Consider the following 13,217-nt stretch of genomic DNA (forward strand, 5'->3'; position numbering starts at 1 on the left):
ACTCTGCCATGTGGAGTGCGGACAGAGCAGAGTCTGGCTGGAGTATGGCGATGGAGGAGGTGTGTTCAGTGACGCTCCCACGAGTTGCAGCGCTTTCGGGGCTTGGCAGCATGTAATTGCGCTAGACTTGCTATGATAGTTTCTGGCACGGTGTCGCGGATGGGAAACATTAGCTGGCACACATCAAGAGCCAGTTTCGCCTGGTGACCGTGGCGAGAAGAAGGCGCGCCAACATCCAGCTTCTGCAACAGTGACGGCCGACAATAAGTGATTGTCGCCACCTCCTCGATCGACAACTTTAAACCTACAATCAACCAACAAGGAAGACTGAAAGCACGTAAAGTTTTAGAACTGTATGGCAGACCTCAGCTTTTCAAACTGTTCCATTTGTCGCGGACGGGAAACATTAGCTGGCACACATCAAGAGCCAGTTTCGCCTGGTGACCGTGGCGAGAAGAAGGCGCGCCAACATCCAGCTTCTGCAACAGTGACGGCCGACAATAAGTGATTGTCGCCACCTCCTCGATCGACAACTTTAAACCTACAATCAACCAACAAGGAAGACTGAAAGCACGTAAAGTTTTAGAACTGTACGGCAGACCTCAGCTTTTCAAACTGTTCCATTTGCATCACTAAAATGCAGCAACTTAGCATGAACCTTTCTTGCTCATTGTCCCAATTGCATTACCAAGCAGGGTCCCTTCCTTTTCCGAAATGAACGCAAGTGTCAATGATATTCAAACGCCAGCATTAAAGTAATATCAATCCATTTCAGTGCTTTAATTTCAAAGTTGAGTTAAGGTATTCATAGCTGGCTACAATAACCAAACACAACTATATTTAGATTACACAAACACAAATTAAGAGTGCGAGTTTTGTTAGCTTACCTGTGACTGCAGCTCAGCTTGGTACGTACTAAATTTTACTATTGTTAATTGTTCAAAATCATTTAATTCAAGTTCAAATTTAAATCTCTTATTTCTAAATTGCGTAGATTCAAGTTGATTTTGAGATGATTGTTGAGGTAGCCCAAGACTAATCTTATTTTATTTAATTTCGTAGTGCTTCAGAAACAAAGTTCACTATTAAATTCATTCACTAAATTAACTTTCAATTTTCCGGTTTTATTAATTCTTTTGCTAAATGAAGTCAGATTGTAGCGAAATCTATTACTTCTGACAAACATTCAGTTTTCATGTAACACATGTCAACCTTCAGTTGCCACGCTTTTAGTGCTAAATATATGTGCATTAACCTTTCTTTTCAGTTATTATAGTAGTTGTCCATAAGACTGGCGACCATAATTTTCCCAACATCTCAAATATCTAATTAACGCCAGGTAACTGTTAATGTAACGACCACACATTTACTTTCTTTATTAACTTTACCCTTTTTCAAAGTTAATTTCCACCAATTTCATTTGCATTTTTCCTTTCATTTAGATGTAACCCTTCCTCCCTCTTTACCGACAGATTAACTTTGGTGACGATTGCTTTTCACAAATTTCCATAAGGTACACGTGGTTTCATTTTTTACTGGCAATATAGGTCGATAAGTGAGGGGGAGGATGCACACTGTCTCAGTACAGGACACAACATGGGCTACAAAAGCTCCAAAATTCTCTCATCAGCATCTTTGTACTGGAACGGAGAAATTGAAGAAGTGCTGGAAACCTGTAGCTCGATGAATCTTGTGAACAAAGTTATGGGTTTCCAACTTAGGACATGATAAAGATCAAAAAAATGGTTCAAATGGCTCTGAGCACTATGGGACTCAACTGCTGAGGTCATTAGTCCCCTAGAACTTAGAACTAGTTAAACCTAACTAACCTAAGGACATCACAAACATCCATGCCCGAGGCAGGATTCGAACCTGCGCCCGTAGCGGTCTTGCGGTTCCAGACTGCAGCGCCTTTAACCGCACGGCCACTTCGGCTGGCTGATAAAGATCCACTGATGGCATTATTAGAGTCACAGCAATATCAAAAGGAACTTATTGGTCATCCAAAGGATGATGGTTTGGTGGTGATTTAAATTTTCAGCTGACAGCAGCAAGGGTAATCATACATCAGCCTGAAGGTGTATTTCGGCATGTGGTTTATGAAAAAGGCGTGCTGGAACGACCAATGGCAGCATCAGGATGAACGACAGCATTTATGCATGTGCTGAACTCCTTGATTCATCATCTGACAAGTGAAGTAGCTGTTCTCCGGTATACATTAACAGAAGAATTATACCAGTTCTGTTTAGCACCACAGACTATTACATCATACTGGTACCGTCTTTGACTCGATGCGACAGGTGGCAGTATTCATTTTTCCATATTTATCTCTTATGTATTATGCCATTTCAAAGCAACTGTGCATTGAAAATTTATCTCAAACATGTCACATTTATCATTAAATATCAGTTATTACCATATCAGCGATATAAGCTCTCAAGAAGTATTATGATAATGAAGGCAAGAAACTAAATAGTTATGACTCACACTTAGTGTAATGGCTAGTGTTATTCAAAATGGAGGCAAAGGATGAATGTTCATGTCCCAGTATACATTAATATTTTTTTCCATATTAGCATTGTCGGACTTTCTTATGAGTGTAATAAAAGTATGTACTTCAGTATTTGGTGTTATTTACATTTATGTCTAACTAGAGAACAAAGGACGAAATAACGATCAGGCTTTTTATTTCCAAATATGGGGCGATTTCCATGTGTGTGGTTAGACAGGAAAGTGAGGGGAGAGCTTAAATTGCTGCAAATGAAACGAGAAGCCATAACATTAATATTCTTCCATGTCAAGTTGTCACAGATTTTGGATGTTTGTATCCTAGCATATGTGAAGATCATGAAGAGCAAGACACTTCACATCTACAACCAATGGCTTTTGTTGTTTGTATATTTGTGCTGCTAATGTCATGTCTGTCCTTCTCACTACCAGTCAGGAAATCTTCGCTGTTGGCTACCGAATTTGGCGCCATTAGAAGTGTGCATTTCCCACTTAAGAATGGCATATATATAAGACTTCAATCATGGCTTAGCTCTCTCTCTCTCTCTCTCTCTCTCTCTCTCTCTGTGTGTGTGTGTGTGTGTGTGCGTGTGAGTGAGTGTGTGAGAGAGAGACGACTTCTGAGATCTTGCCCAAGAATCATTTCCACAATTATGATGAAAACTGTGGCAGTTTTTCATCAACGACTTCTGAGACCTCCCCTGAGAATCATTTCCACAACTAATCCATTGGGAAAGCCTCGAGCAACACAGTGTCAGTATCATTTGTACATGACAGACAAATGTATGTATGTACAATTCTTGTGCATTAAGTCAATTCTTGTATCTTCCTGTGAAGCAAACAAATTAATAACCTTTTCGTAGAAATTGGATACACTTTGAATCACAGCCATTTTTATAACAAGACTACCAATGCACTCAGTCGGGCCTTAACTATTGTGATCCTGAAAAATGTTTTGATTCTTTTCAGCATTGGTAATAATAGCTAAGTCTAAGCTGGAGTCATTATTATTGTCCAGACAATAGTCGGCAGTTTGCGTATTTATGAGAACATTGTTTGCAAATCGTTTTCAATTGTGAACCAAAGGTTGATAGTGCTGTTCTCATTCACAAGTCTCGTGATATATAGACAAATTGAAATACAGTTTTTAGATGTCCCTTATCTAAGAATGGTTACGTTTCTGCTGTCTGCGAGATTGCAAAACTCTCAACATCAGAAGAAGACATGTATATCTGAAATTTACTAATGAAAATCTTTCTCCTATATGATATTTAACATTGCATACTTCTTTTGTTGTGGCTGTTCTATTTTTGTAGACATGTTTGGTCTTCCTTCTTTCCAACGTCGTTTCTGTCACTAATTGTTCGATTTCCAGTATTTTTTATTCTAATTTTGTTCTACTGTTTAAACTTCTTTTTGAAATTGTCGTTATAACACCATTGTGGTTTTTCTGCATCTAATTACGTAAAATATCCATGTGGGTATAATTATGAGCTAAAATACAGAGCCCTCGTCGTACCATTGGAGCGCAACTGAAGAATTCTTTACAACGCCAGCACTTACGTTTTCGAGGAAAGCAATAAACTGCTGTAATTCGTTGTACATCAGCTTGTTCTCAATCATACAGGATGGTCAGAAACAATCTGAAAAGCTTATGAGGGTGTTGCAGGATAGTCTGTGCTGAGAAATAATTTTTAAGAAAAAAATTCGATACATTGCGCATTTCCGAGTTAATTAGAATTGAAATTAGCCAATCAGGCCATTGTGCGGGTAATTCAAGCGGCCCTCCTGGCACAATTAGTGTCAGTTGTTCTAATAATGTAGATGACAGTGCATGAGACTGCTCAGCCTTTTGCTTGGGTTCAGTCCTCACTACCATCCCATGTCTAATTTTTGTGTCACTCTCTTGTCTGTTTTTAGGAAAACAGACAAAGAACACATATGGCGACACTGTCTCTGGCAGGCTGCTTGAATTTGCATGTGAAATGGACTGATTGACTAACTTCAATACTAATTAACTCAGAAACTGTACAACACATCGAAATTTTTTCTCAACAATTATTTCTCAGCGCAATGTATCCTGCAACACCCCTACAAGCTTTTCAGACTGTTTCTGACCATCCTGGTTTTTTATGTTTCTTCCTAGGTGTACCTAAAACATTGTTATGACATTTGAACAATTTACTTTCCAGCCTAATTAAAAGCAGGAATTCTCCGAAATAAAGTCCTCACTAACATAAGCACTCTTGACATAAAATTAAGCTGAAAATAGAAAGGATTGACATGGTAGTAGGACCAATTTTATTGCAGCGACTGACAAAGGAATTAATGCACCAAGAAGACATTTTTGGGTGCAATCTAACTTTGTACCATACACAATATTAACAGGTATATACATGATTAGAGTTGCTATTCTCTGTGACAGATAGGGCTGATAGGAGAATCAAACAGTGTTGTTTTTGTTTAGTGTTGTAGGTTACATAAGATGCATGGACTCTGCCTGATGTTAAATCGTCACTGCAAAGGATACTGAGATGATGTGTACTTGTTTGTGTGTGATGGCATTATCAGCACCTGACAGACTCTGAAAGTGGCCTGGTTGTGCTTGACAGCACAACACAGCAGTAATTATGTGATGGCTATCACAATGTCGTAAGGCTTACAATCCATAATTATTATCAGTGATAATAGCAGTAGTAGTAATTGTTGTAGTACACTCATATTCAGAAAAAACAGAATAGCTTGGACGACTAGAGATAGGAAGTTCATGTTTTCAGGACATGTGCATTAGTATATTCTGCAGAAATGATTAGCCTTTCAGCCACCATGGCTCAGTAGACACATTGTCTGCTATGGGCCCTGATAACTTGCTCTATATATGATGGCATCGACACATATAAAGCGTGGATGGCGTCCTGTGGTATAGCCAGTCATGCTGCATTCACCTAGTTCCAAGGGCCATCTGTGGTGATTGGCATTAGCTCACAGCGATGCACCCGTCATTTCACCATATACCACACATTTTCGATTGGTGACAAGTCTAATGATCTGGTGGGTCATGGCAGAAGGGTGACAAGAAGCCATGTGTTTGTGCCACAACATGTGATCATGCATTGTCTTGCTGAAAAATGGCGTTTGGGGTGTTGTGCAAAAGGTGTATGGCTTTGGGTCGCAGGATGTCATTCATGAAGGCCACACCAGTCACAGTGCCATAGATCCGCCTCAACTGTGATTTATAGTTGCACTCAATAGCACCCCACAACATAAGGCCTTGGGGTGGTGTTGTATTTCTTGCACGAGCGGTACTCACTGTTATGCTGCTTCCCCTGTCGAACTGAAACGTGGCCATAATTTTCGAACAAACACAACCTGGATTCCAATGACATCGTTCCATGCTCCATTGCCGTCTAGAACGTTTCTGCTCATTCGTCAAAGGTAGGCGGAGAAGTGGACGACGTGCACATAACCCATGGCGTAATAAACGGTGACACACTGTCACCCTGATAGTGTACAATGTGTTACATTGCTGCACTGTTGAGCCAGAGACGAAGAGGATGCAGAACTGCCTTGCACTGCCACTCGATCAGGTATCGATCTTCTCTGGGGATAGTCTGAGTGGTGCGACCTGATTCATCACGTCGTTTTCTACGGTCTTCCGTGAATCATTCTGCACACACCCTTTGCACTGCCGAAACACTTTGTTCCACAAGAGCACCAATTTCCCGGAATGATGCATCATAATCTCTCCCACCAATAATGCACCCTCTTTCAAACTCACTGATTTGATGGTAGGGTTTGCACATAAGTCTGCAAGGCATCTTGCATATCTGCTTAAGTCTCACTGATCAATAACCTTCGGTTTATAGTGACAACGAAAGCCGCACAGCAGACGTGAAGCACACGACGGTTAGGACGACACTGACACTACTGGCACTATGGCTGACTAAAAGGACTCTCTCTGACTGTATTCAAAACAAACACGAAATCTATGGAACACTAATAATAGCACTCGACAAATACAGCTTCCTAAAAGCACCTTCTACCGATATGTCGTGTTGCGCCACTATATCGATTCAGGCCTTGAACCCAAAGGCCGACATGGTTCAAATGCTGGTCATTTATGCAGAACATAATAATGAACATGTCCGGTGAATTTGAACATCCTATCTCTAGTCGTCCGAGGTGTTCTGTTTTCTCTGAACATGCGTGTAGTAGGGACAGTGGCCATACAAAAAGCATCGGTCATCTGAAGTCTTACAATTTCTACAAGTACAGAAGTAAAGAGTCCAGTAATCAGGTGATTTACGAACAACAGGCCTAAGCATAGCACGAGCATTTGAATTTGGTCCATTGTTAATGGGGAAGTAGGGTGTGAGTCAGGTAAGTGTCGCTATGGAGAGGTGAAGTGCAGAGAAAGGATGTTTTGTGACAAGTATCTACCGTCAGTGAGAATACCTAGCTTTCTTTTATGAGAAGGAGCTTTAGGTAGTGCTCATGGTACATTAAGAATTGCTTCATCGTTTTATAAAGAACAAGTTGTTAGAAATAAGGAGTAGAAATTGTATCACAGACCCATTAGTTCATTTGTCTTGAGAACGGAATAATGAAGCAAGTTATGGTCTATGATGGGAACTACCTGCAACTGGGAGACAGTGTTTTCGTGATATATTTATATGTATGTCTCAGTTTACTATCACTGACGCATGGTACAAAGTACAAAATATTTTTGTAGTGGGTAGCGCTACCATATTTCCATATGAAAAAACTGGAGGTATTAGACACAATCGTTGTGAACTACAATGTTTACTTTTTTTACAAAAGCATATTTCTTGTTTCTTTGGCATTGTTAAGTAACTATTTCATGGCTTTGATGTTGTCATAGTATATAAAACAAGTGAGATCTTCAACAAATTCATTACATATGAATAATAATAATAATAATATTTTATTGTCATTCAGCTCATTGCAGCAATAGACAAAGTCAAGAGCTTACATTTCTCAATGTATGTTAGCTTTAATGAAATGGATAAAAGTACAAACCATATGTTACAAAGCAGTACTTTGATATAGAAAAAACTTCGACAACAGTGTAAAAATGATTGTTTACTAGTTCAATTTGGTTTTAAGATATTTACAGGCAATTCCTTAAAATATTTGCTTAGTCTGTTAAACATCCTTAGTCCAAGGACTAGGTAGGAGTCCTGTGACTTACATAATCTATAATGTGGCATGTCTGCACATGTTCTATTTCTAGTATTATGGTAATGAATTTCACTTCTCAATACAAATTTCGGAACATTGTTTCTAATGTACAACAAAACATTATAAACGAATACGTTTACTACAGTCAGACATTGCAATTTAATGAACATAGATTTACCAGAGTCAGTAATTATTCTTAATACTTTCCTCCGTAAAAGTAGAATGTCATTTAAATGACAACTACTACAATAAAATTTCATATGATATGATGCTTTGGAAGAAAGGAAAATATGCTGATCTTACATAGTTATCTGGAACATATCTTTTTAAATTTCTAAATAGATAAATAAGTCTTGAAAGTTTAGCCAATATATTTTCGATGCGTGGTTCCCAGGTCAATTTGTTGTCAATAGTAACACCTAAAAATTTAATGGTTTCTAATTAATGGCAGTTAGGGATCTTCTTCAAGCTAAAGTAAAGTTCCTGGGTTTTACTTTTGTTTAGCAAGAAACCATTCACTCTGAACCATAATGCAGATTGAGCAAGGGTATTTTCAGTCAAAGTTTTCAGTGTGGCTAGATCTGAGTTTTTATTTATAAAAGTTGTGTCATTGGTATACAATATTGTGCAGGAATTTATGAATAAAAACTGATCACTAATCATTAACAGAAGCAATAAAGGTCTGAGCACTGATTCTTGTGGCACTGCAGACCTAACATAAAACAAATTTGATTTCTTTCTACCAATACACACAACTTGTTGGTGGTTCTCTAGGAAAGATTTTAACATATTTACACTGTTGCCATCAAAACAGTAATAGTGTAGCTTATTCAACAAAGTATTATGCTCTACACAATCAAAAGCTCTGCTCAAGTCACAAAACGTAGCCTGTGTGTAGCCCCTAGCCTCAAACACATCTAGGGCAAATTTTACTAAGGGATCCATTTTGTCAGTTGTGGATTTACCTGTCCTAAATCCAATTTGTTTATCACTACCTTGATTATATATTATAGTTTAAAATTTTTTGGAGAAAACAGGAGTGATGGATATGGGGTTATAGCTAGTGGGACAGTACTTTTCACCTTTTTTATACATGGACAAAACTCTAGAAATTTTTAGTTTATCGGGGGACTTACTTTCAACAAGACATTTATTTACACAATAAATTAAAGGATAAATTATACAATCAATAACATCTTTCAACAAATTACATGACAAATCATAGTAATCAACAGGTTTTTAAATTTTTCCCTATTTCCAGGATAGTATTTGGACACACTTCTGTAAAAGTGCTTTGGAAAGGCTTTTCTAAGCCTTTTAGAGATTCCTTTATTGAACTACTAATTTCTTCAATGGATTAGGTACACAATTTATTAAATTCTTTTGGGATTATGGCAATATCATCATTTTGTTTATAGTGAGCAATTGCATTAATTACACTCCAGGCTTTTTTGCATTTATTTTTGGACTTTGCAATGGGCCTTAATTAAAAAGAAAAGACTAATATTAATTAATAAATGCAATAATTTTACTAGCTGTGTGACCAGTTATGAAGTCTCATAACTGGTTGGCCCTGACTAGTATTAGTACGCAATCTGACTACATAAAATAAAAATAAAGAATGACAAGGAATTTCCATTAACACAGTTGATTAATTAAGTTCCCTGCAACTATAAAAGCTACGAAACAACAAAGCACAAGTGTAACTGTTCTGTGTGTGGTATTGTGACTCAACGTACATGTATCTGGCTCGGTTCTTTCTCAATACGACAAAATATTTTAAACACCATATACAATGAACTAATTGAAAAACCAGAAATACTATAATTGCACATAGAAACTAGAATTACAAGTCTCTTAAATGAACACGACTCAGATGCTTTGTTGACTGTACCTGTGAGCAAGAGGGATTGTTATTAAAGAAAACTGTAATACCCTTTTACCTCATTATATATTGACGAGAATATTCCATTACACCAGCATCATAAATCAAAAGCCCATCTCCTTTCTCAAATATATTCTGACAATTGCATCTTCTTCCATCTATACGTTACACCAACTGAACAGTACAACATTTCAGTCAACACTCAGATCGTCTACTCTCTCGCCCAACAGAACAACGTTGCTCTCAACATCCTATCAACTACTACTGCGCCCAGTGGAGGCGGCGGAATAATAATCTTTGGCGCAATCTCTGGCTCTGTGTCTCAGTGTAGCCACCTTTCAACTTTTCAATGTTTACTATATTATATACAATCTTTGCATCACCTACTGCCTGCCTATTCTTATGCTTAGCTCGAGCATACAATTCTTTATACATTTCTGATTTACCATTTTTGTTCAGGCCAGGATATAACATAACAGTATTTTTCAGTGGAGTATAGTGTTCCCTGTTTTTCCTTTTTTTGTAATTACTACTAATATTTACTGTACATTTATTCACAGGAATGTTATTTCGAATTTATTTTAAAATACAGAGAAAGACTTAGTGAAAATAATATCAGGGGAACAATGTTGAAGCCTACTAAAAAGGGAGTCCCAACTGAAACAAGTTGGGCACGTCTAAACCTATCCATCCTCTCTCTACTCATTCATCTAGTAGTCAACATTTTGGATTTTGGGTCAGTGCAATCTGAAGTTACATTACTAATACTAATAAATACTGCATCAAAATCTAAGAATAGTTAACATAGCATAGGGTAAATTGTTGAAGCAAATTTATGAGCTCTGTCACAGTTTTTTTGTCCTGCAGTACATTAAAGCTTGAATTGGCACCCCCACCAATGACAATATTATATTTCTTCCATTTTGGTATACCAAAGTACATTAAGAGGTCCTCAGATTTCTCAAGGCAGACATGTGGGTCACCACTAGGTGGCATGTATATTACTACTACCACTAGCCTAATACACTCAGTCACTAGTCCTGATATTTCAAAATGTAATTCAGCACAAACAATGCTGAGATGTGCAAGAGGTGTTTTTGCATATATTGCTACACCTCCATGTAAGTGATATTCTCTACTGTAGCAACTAGGTAATGTGTAATCATTCAATACTTTGTACCCAAGCTCATTCTCTTTACATAAATTTTCACATAACCACATAATATCCACCATGTTTTCATTGGAAAATTCATTAACTATTAAATTTTTGTCTGCCATATCTGTAAAGCTGCTTTTGGCATTGCTTTATCTGCATCTTTACTCTGTTGATGCAACATAATGTTACCATATAAAAGTTGACCAGGCAGTTCCCTGTACTGCTGGAACGACCACCCTGGTCTATACCTTTAAGTTTTTTGTCATTTCAGTTGCGAAATAGTCTAAAGAGAGCACAATGAGAAACTCAGACAGGAGAGTACTGCAAATGTTAGAATAAGGAAAGGTTCTCATAAAAGTATAATTAAAAATAATGTAAGTATATTTCATCAAAATATTGGGAGTTTAAAGAATAAAGTAGATGAGCTTCTGGTTTGTTTAGAAGATTTAGAAGCTGAGAATGAAATAGATATACTATGCCTGTCTGAGCATCACATTGTTACTGATATGGATAAGGTAAATGTAAGTGGATATAAGCTCTCTGCACATGTAATGAGAGAAAATATGGAGAAAGGAGGAGTTGCCATATATGTCAAAAGTTATCATTGTGCAAAAAGTATAGAAACAAAAAAGTTTTGTGTAGAGAAACATATAGAAGCATGTGCCTGTGAGCTTAAATTAAATAAAGGCACATTTATAATTGTAACTGTATATAGGTCCCCATCAGGAAATTTTCATCTATTTCTGAAAAATTTGGACTCCTTGTTGTGCTATCTGTCAGACAGGGGGAAGCAAATTATTATTTGTGGGGACTTCAATGTAGATTCTCTGAAAGAGGGTAATAGGAAAATGACCTTGAAGTATTACTCGGTTCTTTCAATTTGACACCCATTATTGATTTTCCCACTCGTGTGATAAAGGATAGCAGCTCACTGATAGATAACTTCTTTATAGACCAAGATAAGTTTAACCAGATAAATGCTCAGCCTGTTGAGAATGGTCTTTCTGATCATGGTGCACAGCTAGTTACAATATATGACATAGCTCCATTCAGCAATACTAAACAGTCCTCCAAAGTAGTACGTCCAGTCAACGATTTAACAATTGCAAATTTCAGGGAAAGCCTACAGCAGTTAGACTGGGATGAGGTGTACCGTGAACCTGATGCCAATTTAAAATATAATTTATTTCATGACATTTTTGTAAATGCATTTGAAAACTGCTTCCCCAAGAAAATAGTTAAATATACTCGTAAGAAACCTTGTAACAAACCATAGCTTACTAAGGGTATAAAAATATCTTGTAACCGGAAAAGGGAAATGTATCTGACAGCAAGAAAGAGTAGTGACCCAGAAACTATCAAAAATTATAAAAACTACTGTGTTATATTAAGAAAAGTTATTAAAAAATCCAGGAGTATGTGTATCATGTCTGAAATCAGCAACTCTGATAATAAAATTAAAACAATTTGGAATATTATTAAAAGAGAAACAGGTCAACCAAGAGCAGAGGAAGACAGTATTACCATCAAATTGAATGAAAACTTTACGAACAAAAAGTCAGAAGTTGAAAATATTTTTAATAATCATTTTCTAAATGTTGTGGATATAGTAGGATCCAGGTGTTCATTAGAAGATGCTAGGCTGTTAATGGAAGAGCCGGCCGAAGTGGCCGTGCGTTTCTAGGCGATGCAGTCTGGAACCGCGAGACCGCTACGGTCGCAGGTTCGAATCCTGCTTCGGGCATGGATGTGTGTGATGTCCTTAGGTTAGTTAGGTTTAAGTAGTTCTAAGTTCTAGGGGACTAATGACCTGAGAAGTTGAGTCCCATAGTGCTCAGAGCCATTTGAACCATTTTTTCGTTAATGGAAGAGGCCATACCTATGCAATTTGATACAATTGAAATCTCACCCACTTCTCCCTCTGAAATTAGGAAAATAATAAACTTGCTTAAAAGCAAAAACTCACATGGAATTGATGGCATTTCCAGCAAAATACTAAAAGCTTGTTCTCAACAGATAAGTAAGATTCTCAGCCACCTGTGTAATAGCTCTCTGGAACAGGGCATTTTCCCTGATAGACTGAAATATGCTATTGTTATACCTTTGCATAAAAAGGGGGATAGATCTGATGTCAACAATTACCGTCCAATCTCCCTTCTAACAGCTTTATCCGAAATTTTTGAGAAAGTAATGTATTCAAGAGTAGCTTCACATATCTGTAAAAATGAAGTACTAACAAAATGTCAGTTTGGTTTCCAGAAAGGTTTTTCAACAGAAAATGCCATTTATGCTTTCACCAGTCAAATTTTGAATGATCTGAATAACCGAACACCACCCATTGGGATTTTTTGTGATCTCTTAAAGGCTTTTGATTGTGTAAATCATGAAATTCTGCTAGACAAGCTCAAGTATTGTCGCATGAGTGGGACAGTGCACAAATGGTTTAATTCGTACCTAACTGGAAGA

This window comes from Schistocerca nitens, chromosome 7, assembly GCF_023898315.1.
Source record: "Schistocerca nitens isolate TAMUIC-IGC-003100 chromosome 7, iqSchNite1.1, whole genome shotgun sequence".
NCBI classification, from domain to species: domain Eukaryota; kingdom Metazoa; phylum Arthropoda; class Insecta; order Orthoptera; family Acrididae; genus Schistocerca; species Schistocerca nitens.